At 37.8% G+C, this 12,837-nt stretch overlaps 1 protein-coding gene across 3 annotated transcripts in view; it reads right to left on the bottom strand.

Annotated features, from left to right (window-relative positions):
• LOC134288911 (uncharacterized) overlaps window positions 1-11,760 on the bottom strand; it is a 44,799-nt gene extending 33,039 nt beyond the window's left edge. For all 3 annotated transcript variants that reach the window (XM_062854842.1, XM_062854843.1, XM_062854844.1), the window contains exon 1: window positions 11,486-11,760. The gene's annotated coding sequence lies outside the window, so the exon portion shown is untranslated. The remainder of the gene's footprint in view (window positions 1-11,485) is intronic.
• Between the last annotated feature and the right edge of the window lie 1,077 nt (window positions 11,761-12,837).

Here is a 12,837-nt window from a genome sequence, read left to right as displayed (position 1 = left end):
TCGTTGATATTTCTAGGGAAGTACCAAACAAATATTGTTTGGTTGATGTTACCACTTTGAAATTCTACACAGAAAGAAATCTAAATTACAGCCATTCACCGTGAGATGATGCTGTCCACTCAGTAATCAGCCAATCATGCGTAAGCGTATTGTTTACAGATTTTGAGACATCTTCGCTTGAAATTTACATGCAGTAACGTAAACGAGGACAGCCACGCTCAGTCGTCAGCTAATCGGATTGTTATTTCGACTGCCTCGTTACGGGGACGGCTCTCTCTCTGAGGCCGAAGCGGTGTAGCAGTTTGTTCGTTTATGGTGGAAGATGTTTATCTTTGATTGCCATCTCTTCAGCTTGGTGAGACAGCCCCCAGCCAGCAATTTGGTTGCTATATCGAAATTGCAACTGATATAGTCACACATATATAGCACCAAAGAAATCGTATTGCATGCACGAAACAGGCATATACATACTAAAGTGGAGGCCATATCGAAACATATATACGATTACTGCGATTCCATCCAACATAATTTACGATTTCTCGAAAAATTTCTACGATTTCGCCTATCTTATCCGTCTAAATATACGATAATGCATGATCTTATTATGATTGAGAGTATCAATATACGACTCAAAATTTCCAAATAAAAAAAACCAAATGGTGTTCAGTGGGAATCGAACTTAGGTCCTTTGATTGAGAACTGCGCGTTATCTCTATTGGCTATATTGCCAAGTAGAAAATAGAGAGTTCAAAGTGAATGGCATGAAACAAATAAAAATTAGCATGATACGGTGCGAGACTTGTGGTGGGAGCGTTGTTGTTGTGCATTGAGTGACACCAAAAGTGGTGACGTGCAAGAGGCCCGGAATTCACATCGTTGTTGAAATCAATACATCACTTATTGTAAGTCATCTGCTAGTATGAAAACCTATATTGGTTGACATTATTGCTACCATGGTTGGAATGTGTCAACTACAACAAAAATACAAATTTGTGATGAATACCATTTTTTCTTTTTCTCCATCATACAAATATGTAAACAAAACCATTTACGATTTCAGAGATCAAGATTTGACTATTATAAGTGCAGTAACAATCATATGCGACTGTAAAAATGAATATACGATTTCTACGATTTCATTCACTTCGTATACGGCGCAAATGTGACGCAAACGATTAATATACAACATTGTTATAGTTGTATACGATTTTACCGATTTTCACCATACCTTTAGGTAGCAAGCTCGATTTAGCAGATTCATATACGATGTGAAGCGACGATTTCCACGATTCAAAGAAATCATATATACGATGCTAGCGAACTTGCAGCTTGACACTAAGAATGTATGTTTTTTCACGATTCTATCCGATTCTGTGCGATCCTACCCATAGTATCTCGCACCTTTTATGATCGGAGACGACTATGAAACAAAATCGCAATTCAAATTTAATTTGGCATGAAATGCGATTTTACGCAATCATTGCCAACAAATATACATATTATTATACAATTCTGATTCAATATATGAAAATATACGATTTTTCCACACAATGATTTACGATATGTGGTTGGCTGGGCCTAGAGGGGTTAGGTGAAGACTCTCACTCAAAAGATCTGAGTTCGATTCTCGTGTTGAGATGTTTTTAAGTTTCTCTGAAATGTTGGTGCTATAATTAGCACTTTTCTCATCAATCAGCAGTGTAAGTTTAAGATCACACAAAAATTTCTGTCGAACACGATGGAGGTCAATTTGTTACATTCAGTTCGTTATAAATTTACAGATATTGTTCGTACTGTGCAACAAATGAGGCTATCATTGTAAGTTTGAAAAGTGGCATCTTACTCCACTTTACCCCACTGGTAAAAGATTTCATGAATAATTGAACATACACCTAGGATGAATGGAAAACGTAGAAATTCGTAATGGTTGTTATGCCATTTTCACATGTTGGTCTAGAGATAAGATACGAAACTCTAGAAATCCGTGTCAATAGTCATCGACTTTCAATACCACATGGGATGCAACCGAAATACCTCATTCCACCAAAAAAGACAACTGACAATAAATAATGATGATAATTCGTGTGAAAACCGATTAAGTTTACTGCAGTGTGTCAAACAATGATGATTCAATCTCCTGTACTCAGATTGCCCATTTATCTCTCTTACCGCCCCTATAAAGACCGTGCCGAACCCCCTCACTGTTGATGTTGCTAAACTGTGCTGTATTTCGGCACACAAGAGAAAGTGTCGTGCACCGTTCGGTTGTTGTAATATTGACCGAAAAAATAATAATGTTGGAGAACAAACACACGTAGGCATAAGCATGTGCTTTTAAACGCACGGCACTGAATACCTTTATGAAGCTGTTGCTCTTAAAGTGGTTTCAGTTTCTTAACAGCGCGGCGGCGTGGCGAGCGAAGGAGAAATTTTGATTGACAGTAATTTCGGACGGCGGGAGACAGACCGGAACCTGCATTACCATTACCTTGTACGGTGGTGGAGCTGGATGAAAGTGATATTGTCGACGACGAGTTTGAGTGATGAATGAGCGCATTGTGCAAAAAAAACCAAGTCGTGACCTTGTCCAGACGCGCAATCTTCTGTGACAGTAAGTTTTTGGCGTCATTGTGGTCGCTTAAGTAGGATGCTGGGTGGTCGCGCGGGAAAAAGTTAGGGATTTCCATTGGCGACGGCACCGGATAATCCCAGTTATAATCAGATCAGATATGAAGTTTTGATGGAACATTATTTTTGGACACCGTTGGGCACTATCAGGGTGGAGTTTATGATTAATTGTTTTGACTGTTTGGCTTTCAATCACACCGTGATCATGGTGACATGCACTCAAATCTTTTATTATGACCATGTTTCTTTGGCCGATTCTATTTACGTCTACATTTTACGATCGACAGCCTGTATAATCAGAAGCTAGGAGCTGGGCGAGCGGATAAGCGGATAAGTAGTGCGGGAGGTGATCGAAACTGATCAAAGACGACCGGAACGGGTACACGGTAAAAATTCTGCACGCTAGATGTAAGGGAAAAATCCTTTAACTATTCAATGTCGTAATCAACATGATCAGAAGTGCTTTTCCTTTGAGATCGCAATGCTGTCAGTGTTGATTTGAGGACCAAAACAAACCCACCAGAGAAATCAACAGAAAATCCCTTCGATTTCCACTACTGTAAAAAGCAATACGATCCAAAGTGAAAAGTTGTTGATTTGGTAATGACTGTTTTGGGCATGAAAGTAAATATAGATGACAGGCGGTAGAAAGTGCTTCGCTTCGATTCACACCTCTATAACAGATGTGAATCAGTGTAGTGGTAAAATAGTTGATCGTGAATCTAAAGGTCCTGGTATCGAATCTGGGTGCGGCTGTACACATTTTTTTTAATTTTTGTTTTGAAATCAAAACATTGTCAACAACGAATTGATGTGAAGTTACATTCAAATTGAAGAGGCATTGGATGTTCTTTGTCAAATGATATGTAATTGATAACAAACTGATTGAACAGTAGTGCGAATTCAAGTGCCAATCAGTTTATATCACAGTGCAGATTTTTTACCGTGTAGTCCGACTGTGGGTAACGGACAAAAACAAAATGTTGACAGAAGTCAGATGCTGATGTCGCAAGAGTAACCGAAAAACGAATCCACTGCAAATAAGAAAAATGCCATGAAGACATTGTTATTGCTCAGGTGCAACAGAATATGGAACAAAATGATATGCGGAGATTTTACGAAACAGTCAATGGCCAGCGGAGAAATACAGCGCCTTATACAATGACCGTCATTGAAACTTGCTGACAGACAAAATAATGGTGGCTATCAGGTGGAGAGTGAACCTCGAGCTATTGTTGAACGAACGATGCAATCGGAAGATTGAATCGCAGAATTCAAATGAATGGCTTCGTGATGCACCTGTTCATTGTTGTCAAACAATGCAACTTGAGGTTTGTTTAAAACGCTGGAGGGTTTTCATGACTTCCTGACGCATCCACATATCGTTGTGACAGTTAATCCCACACTGATATTGTTCACGCCAGATTTGTTTATAATATTCCTACATACGAGAAACCCACTGTAAAGTTAGAGATATAGATTCTTTGTGTATTTAGCTGTATTCAGTATTTGATCGTCCATGATACAGACCGGGCGCGAATAAAGATTGTATTCCAAGTAACTGGATGTGTAAATTATTCGCGATAAACTGGAAGGAGTCCAAAGTAAGAAAGAACCAGTAAGACGCTCCCTGACTATCGAACAGATATCATTATAATAGTTACACTGCTTTTTTCATTACTTGTCGGAGCCCCTCACTACGCGAAAACCTGTATTTCGACATGGATTACATATTTTCTTGCTGAGAATATATTTCGAAATGTTCCAACATGATCCTCCGGAATGCTGAGTGAGATCTTGTACATTCATATCGATATTACTGTCAAATTATTAAATCATTTTTACCACATTTCTAACGAGTTCGCAAGGTTTTTGATAATATTTTCCCAACACTATCACTGGGTTTCAGGAGAAGAGAGATTAATGACAAATTCCATGCAATTTTGGCATGCTACTGACAAGAATTTTGGAGGTATTCTTTCAGGTTTTCTGGCCAGCTCGAGATAGATACTGTTATAAAGATGAAACACGAAGTTTTGAAACAGTTTTCAATACAATTTGGAAATTTTTCATTCGCCGGAATATTGTTTGAATCAAAAACTATGTGTTTTGGCATTCGTGCTGTTTACCATCATTAGAAAACATCATGTTAACCCGATGTTTCCGTTTGCCACACCCGTTTCAACTTGCCCCGGTGTAGAACGAAAAACAAGTGCGTTCCAAAAATTTCATCCATGAAAGCTTATAAAACTACCTTCTCGAAAATATTTTTTTGAAAATTTCCCGCGAGTTCGGGCTTAGTTTTTCCGGCCTTTCTTTATATATTGCCTCAACGGTGGAAAATTTTGTGGAAAACCTTTTCCTTTTCATATTTTTTTTTTATTTCTAAGAAAATTTGCTTTCATTTTCTAGAAAAAAAATGTTTCCACGATGCTTCGTTCTTGAGTTACGATTTTTCAAAGAAAAAGCTTATATGACACATTTCGACAAAATTGGCCATAACTCAAAAACGAAAAAAAATAACATTCCAAAAATTTCAGCGATTAAAGCTTATGAAATAACCTCCTCAAAAATATTTTATTTGATATTTTTTACGAGTTCGGACATTGTTTTTCCGGCTTTTCTTTACGAATTTTCTCAGCTGTGTAAAATTTTGTGGAAAACTTTTTCCAATTCATACTTTTTTTGGATTTCTAAGAATATTTGCTTTCATTTTCTAATAAAAAACTTTGTTTCTATGATGCTTCGTTCTTGAGTTATGATTTTTCAAAGTAAGTAGTGTCAGGGGAAAATAAAGAATTTCCACCTGAGCTTTTCGGGAAAATATACGACTCTGATTTTTCTCAATATATCCATGAGTGTGGGTCATCGGAACCGTTTTCTCAGATCAAAGCTTTTTTGGATCCATTTCGGGTCCTGAGTATCTGTGCAAAATTTGAGCACGATCGGTTGCGTCTATACTTTGCGCATTGCAATTGAATTTTGTATGGGATTTTATATGGGAAAGCGTACCATTTTTGCTTTTTTGTCATAAGTTGAAAAAGTGTGTCTGAAACTTTTTAACCGATACGATATAGCCTAGGATGTTCTGAAAAACTTAGTTGAAGACCGCGAAGCGATCCGATGCTTGTGAAAATAGTTATAACCAACGAACCGCATGCATGTGTTTATGTTTTAACATGTGAAGGAATAACAATAGCAACAAAATCATGTTGTTTCGCCAAGCAATGCCAACGCTATAACTTTTTTCATAAGCATCTGATCACTTCGCGGTCTTCGACAAAGTTTTTCAGGACACCCTAGGCTATGTTTTCACTTTATCGGTTACATGGTTTTAGAAAAAATCGAGCTTGTCATGAAAGAAATGCAAAAAAGTGTGTTTTCCCATGTAAAATCCCATACAAACTTTAAACGCGATGCGCAAAACGTAGACATAACCGATCGTGCTCAAATTTTACACGCTTATTTGGGTCCTGAAATGGGATCAAAAAAGCTTTGATCTGATGGGGTACCATTGAATTTTTCATTTTTCCATATAAACGATGACCTACTCTAATATCCATGAGCCCTGCCTGTGGAAAAAGTTTCATGAAAATCTGCGACCCTTCGGACCAATCCCGTACGGTAATAAAAAAAACGATCATTATCTGAAAAGTAGATCTGAACTATAAGATGATATCGTTGGACTTTTCATTTCATTCATACTACATCCGATTCTTTTTTTTTACCACGGGTAGATTTTTTGCTATAACTCAGTCAATTTTGACCTTATTGACTTGATTTTTCGTACACGAACAGTACTACCCGTGTCTCCCAGTGTACAAAATTTTATGTCAATTGATCCAAAATTGACTGAGTTATTGCAAAAAGTTTGGGCTAGCTGCTGCTTTGGTGCCGTTGCCTTCGTCGTACACAAAACGAGAAAAAAAAATTAAACTCGTAAGTGGAGTGCAATTGAAACGAGAAATTTCGCGTAACTATTCTAGCTATTGATAGTCTACATTTGATGAGCCATGGGCAAAGGTGAGTTGTAGTATCTGTAATTATTGGCTTTTTCCGATCTTACATGACGGAAATTAACGCATATGTCAAAGTAGATTTCTACCCATTGGGTAGTGCCCTCCTATACTATTTAAACTGGACAGAAGAATAAAGTCAATTTTCTGGGTTTTTATTGAAATTATGTAAATTCTGAAATCCCGGATTTAGCTCAGTATATATTGTACCGAATCCCTGGACATGAAAATTGACCGGGAAATGGACAATCTACGTCTACACTGACTAATATTTACCGAATATATAATAAAGAGGATATCCTCGACGACCTTTTGAGCAAATTGTATTAAAATTGCTGACAAGATATCCTATTAAATCAACGTGAAACTTTGGCGAGAATTATGACAGATTTTCTCACAATTCATTGGAACACTTTTCAATAGGGGCCGTTCATAAACCACGTGGACTTTTTGGGGGAGGGGGGGATCTGGTAAAGTCTACGCTCCACACAAATTTCAAAATTTTTGTATGGACAAAAGTCTATAAAGCGGAGGGGGGGGTCTTAGACGGCCAAATTTTGGTCTACGTGGTTTATGAACTGCCCCATAGTTGTTCCATTGACTTTCTTCGTTCCTGATTTCTATTTATTATATTTTTTTTTTCCAGAAAACTAAAAAGTATGAAAACACCTGCCTTAGACGGACTAAAGCAGGGCGATGCTCTCTCGAACTAACTGTTCAACATGGCACTGGAAGGAGCGATAAGGAGAGCAGGTGTGCAAAGAAGCGGAACTATTTCCACGCAGTCGCATATGCTCCTGGGATTCGTGGACGATATCGACATCTTCGAGATCGATCGTCGGGCCGTGGAAGAGGAATTCTTACCTCTTGAGGGAGACTGCGAGGATTGGACTTACGATTTACACCATAATGACCAAGTACACGATTGTTTATCTTGGTACTATGTATAGTGATGTGCGAAATTATACGGGTAACCCGCGAGGTGAGAAGACGGGTTTCGAACCGCGAACCGCGCCTTTTTTGGTTTGCTAAATCAGATGAAGTCCCGTAGGCTGCAAACAAAGATAAAATTCTTTTCGCTTTATGCGGCCATGAATCATGGTAGTTGAGAGAAATCAGTCGCAGATCCTTTGTAACCTTCGAACAATACTGGGCAGTAAACTGTTGGACGTCATCTGGCGGTGTCACATGAACTATTTATTATATCAAGTATACAAAGAGCTGGATATTGCTAACGCAGCGAATAAAACACGGCAGGCTGCGGTGGACTGGGCACGTAGCTCGTATGCCGGAGGTATTCAGCAGACAATCAGAAATGGGTCGTCGGCTTCGTGGAAGGCCGTGCACACGTTCGCTTGTTGCAGTTGAAGAGGACCTAAGGGCTCTAAACGTTCAGGGCAACTACAAAAGATTGACCCAGGACCGAGACCAGTAGAGAAAGCATGCGCCTCGATCGAGACCAGTGGAGACATTCGGTGTAGACTCACCGCTACAACTTTTAGCTTAACAGAAACCAAGTTAGTTTGAAATAAAGTTCTTATTTCAAATCCGATATGAAAAAGCAACTTTAATGTTTAGCAAAGTTGTTATGCGCCAGAAATGTCATCTGTCACTTCACAACAACATTTTATTGATCTAAAGAAGTTTATCGGTATTTATTCTCCAATTACCACTGGATGATCATTCGAACGATTTCAAGCACTTCAAATATTGAATTTATAACCACAAGATAGGATTTTTCTTATTGCAATTCTGGAATGACAGTTAAATCGATGAAATAACAGTTCGAGCTAAAATACACTATATAAACTACGAAAAATATTTAAAATACTCATTTCCGGAGAGACGAACCAGCCAAGGGCTGAAAGTCTCTTAAATAAAGACAAATCAATCAATCAATCATTTCCGGCTACTTTTTGGGTATTGACTCATTTTTGGGAGGATATCCATATTGTGCAATAATCTGGATAGTGCATACCTCCAAAGAATAAGTATTGTTATTATAGCTTTATTGTCGAGATTTTCAGCCCGTGGCTGGTTCATCTCTCACCCCAAAGAATCCAACGCTTAAGCAATCACTTTTTTAAACTGTTGCTTTAGTATTTCGTTATAAAAGATGCAAAACTAATTTTCAAGCTAAATTTATTTAAATTTTGTGCCTATGTTAGTCCACAAAATTTCACAGATTCCTTTGTAGGTAGTTTCCCAATAAAAGTTCTGATGTTTAAATATTGGTAACAATTCAACGATTAAACCAGTGATTCAATCTCAGTATTAACAATAAAATTTTGAACGCACTTTTTGGGTAAGTTGCATAACATGTACTTCCAAAAAAATGGTTGGATACATTACATATGTCGAACAGCTTATTTGTATGGCGTTCACATATCAAATCAATCTTTTGGAACCACAAATCAATATGTTACCGCAATGTCATATATTGTCGTAAAATGTTTACTTAGAATCTGCACAAACCAAAGTACCGTAATTGGGGGTCAAATTTATCATTTCCAAACAATTTTTGCAGCTAACCATTGTAGCATGAAACTACGTGACAGAGTTTTGTTGAACAAATTTAAAACTAAAGCTAAACAACTTCAAAAAAAATGCTACTTTGGGCCGAAATTGATCAACACACAATTGAACATCAGTAAGAATATAAAATTATCTCCCCACTGAATATTGATCTTCTGAACACGAATAACTCGTCAAAACTCTTACAACTAATGAACTTGGCTGTTAAATTGCAAATTTAAATTTGAAAATGACGATTGTTTAGTACCAACGACGTCGGTTATGTAAGAAACTAATTGAAAAACCCTTAGAAAAGCCATACAAGACTAACTTTTTCTAAAAACTGAAAAATCCACACACATCCCTACACATTAGGCCTGTCCATCTTTTCAAAAACGTTCTCTGATTCTCAAGTCCACCCCCATATTTTGATTGGCATCCTAAAAGAAATAACTGGTCAAAATTTCAGCCATATCTATTGAAATTGAGAAGTGCATCAAATAAATTTTGTGTTTTTCGACTTTTTTTGAACTTCAAAAAATCATAACTACACTAAAACTTGTCAAATCTCAATTCTTTTGGCAGAAATTGAAAGCTATACTTGTTTGCTAAAACTTCTCCGAACAACGTGTGCCATTAAAATTGAAGGAAACATGTGTAATTATCACATTTGTAATCAGAAAAACCTTAAAAAGATGTTTTTTTGATATATTTTGCTCTGAAACACCCTAATATACATAATAAGTTTGATATTTTAAAACGACATCATATTCTCTCATGTTTTTTGGTTATTTGCTTCTTTGACACCAATGCTGTAGGAGTTGAGCAATAAATATTAAAATTCGGGAAAGCCAAATGTGGCCTAAAAACTAGCTTTTTGGAGGCAATCACGCTGTGGCGCGAAATTGTACTGAACGTAGTAGCTTTGCTTCCTTGTAGTTTGCCTTGGCTACCTCCTACCACGGGTGATAACAAACAAGCGTTATGACAGGTGTTGGCTATCATATCAGTGCTGCTGACGCGATGCCACTTTTTGCGCGCCAAAGCGTGATTGCACCCGAAAAGCTTGTTTTGGCTTTCACGAATTTTTGAAATTTTTGCTCAACTCCTACAGCATTGGTATCAAAGAAGCAAATAACCAAAAAACATTGGGGAATATGATGCCGTTTTGAAAAATTCAACTTATTACGTATATTTGGGTGTTCCAGAACGAAATCTATCAAAAAATCAACCTTTTCAGGTTTTTCTGATTACAAATGTGATAATTACACATTTTTCCTACAATTTTATTGGCACACGTTGTTCCGAGAACTTGTAGCAAACATGTATAGCTTTCAATTTGTACTGAAAGAATTAAATTTTGACAAGTATTAGTGTAGTTATGATTTTTTAAAGTTCAAAAATAGTCGAAAAACACAAAATTGTTTTGATGAACCTCTTAATTTCAATGGATTTGGCTGAAATTTTGACCAGTTACTTCTTTTGATACCGATCAAAATATGGGGGTGGTCTTGAGAATCAGAGAACATTTTTGAAAAGGTGGACAGGCCTACTAGACATCTATGAACTAGATGAGGTAATGATGATCATAGCGATGTGTAGAAATTGCTGATATGGAACTACAATTTAGTCCACGAATGATCAATGTCACCCCGCTGATCAATTTGACCCCGGTTTACGGTATCTGTATCTCAGGCATACGGCAGAGGGTTATATGTAGATATCTTTTTTTTAATTTTCTGATTTGTTGAATTCTTGATCTTTTCTCAACATAAATCCACATAACTGTAGTAACTATCATTGAGATTGACACACATATACAACGGATTCTAAGTGTACAATTATTTAGAATAGTTGAATGCATTCAAATAATGACATTTTGTCAAGAAAATCAACATGCTGCCTAACTATTTTCGAAAGCACAATTTCTAATGACCTGAAGCTCCCAAAGCTTTGTTCCGGAAAACTAAAACGTATCCCATTTTCATCATACAACAGAACATTTCACAAATCGAAACATAACACTCTACATCACATATGCAAAACTCCGCATGCACCACTGACCCAACCCCACGAGCACCGCAATCCCTCGCGCAAATTGCCAACGGATGGATCAACGAACTCTGCAATTGGAAGCGAACTCACACCGAGCACTCGCCGCATGGCATAACACTTTCTTCTCCGTATTTAGTTAGCCATACTCCATCGTTGAGTCCCACTCACTAAACCAGCCGGAAACACTCCCAACGATCGTTTCAATTAACACACTTTCCGGTCATCTCCGCCACAGTCCCACCCCGGAGGATCAAAGATGCTTAAACCATTACCAGCTGGATGATAATTGAAAGCAGCAACAAAACACTGATCCGTGTTTTTTTGTGCCGGGATTGATCGGAACCCTTGCACAATTTGAACTTCGAACAGACGAAAACGTTGCGCGTCTGTTAGTGCGCCCGCGCGTGAGTTTTTACCTCGACTTACTCTAGAGAAGAGACACGACCGTACCACTCGGTGGCTTGCGACAAACTCAACGCGATGCTCCAAGTGGTTGCGCTCGAGAAGTACCTCACGCCGCCGCGCCGCGCCGGTTGGCGGCTGCAGTACTTACTTACCGAGGTGATGCTGCTGCGGTGGTAGTGGGAAAGCAGACTGTATTTTTTGCGCGAACAGATGAAGATCCGCTTGTTTTGCACTGCTGAGCTCCATGTGGGTAGTTTTTAAAATTTCAACAATAATGCAAAGAATATGATCAGATGGTACAGCTGGAAGTGTTTAAAAAGCACGAAGAAAAAGCTCCCACATGCCGTCCCGCAACGATCAACATTTATATGAATGATTGATTGAATACAACAAAGTTGGGAAATACCCTAATATGCAGCATCTTAATCAAAATATTTGAATATCTGTATAAATGGGGACTCTGGATAAAGTCTACGCTTCACACAAATTACGAAAATTTTGAATCGACAAAAGTCTACAAGGGAGGAGGGGGTGGTATTTAAAATGGCCAAAAAAGAGTCTACGTAGTTTGTGGACAGCGCCATATTGGTTCTGTTAAAGCCTGTATCCGCAATAATCGGGACACAAATACGGGAGACTTGTTCCCCCCACATTTTCTCGGAATCAAAAAACAGACGGCAATGTTTTGGCTACAATAGATTTTAATTGTGTGTTGCATTATTTTTTAATGGCTGATGATTTATTTTCAGTCTTTCAGAAATCTTTTAGGCGATTCCGAAAAATATCAATAACTTTGTGAAAATTGAACCAAATCGTGTCAAAATTTCACAGCACATAGTATACATGAGGTACTATCAAACTTATTTATTCAAATAAGGTTGTTATATAAATATTTCTATTAATGTAGCTTAGTGTATACAACAGTGACATGGGGAGACTTGATCCCTCGAGGATTACACACACATTTTTTTTTTTTTAATGCGACCCTCCACTCACCCCCACACCAAAAAGCTCGAGTGAGCCCCCTGGTAGTGGACGCATCTTTACTATTTTTTTATGAAAAACAAAACTATATCAAAAAGTAATACAATTCAAGAAATATCTTATCTATAACTATAGCTTGAGCGAGTGTGATAAACGAGGAACAACTACATTTGACTTGGGGATTTCCCAGTGGAACGATGTTCCTTTGAAGGGATCCCTTATAGCACAAAATTAA

The sequence above is a fragment of the Aedes albopictus genome, chromosome 2 (genome assembly GCF_035046485.1).
Source record: "Aedes albopictus strain Foshan chromosome 2, AalbF5, whole genome shotgun sequence".
Classification (NCBI taxonomy): Eukaryota; Metazoa; Arthropoda; class Insecta; order Diptera; family Culicidae; genus Aedes; species Aedes albopictus.
The sequence above is the reverse complement of the archived record's forward strand: the minus strand, read 5'-3'. Positions and strand labels throughout refer to the sequence as shown.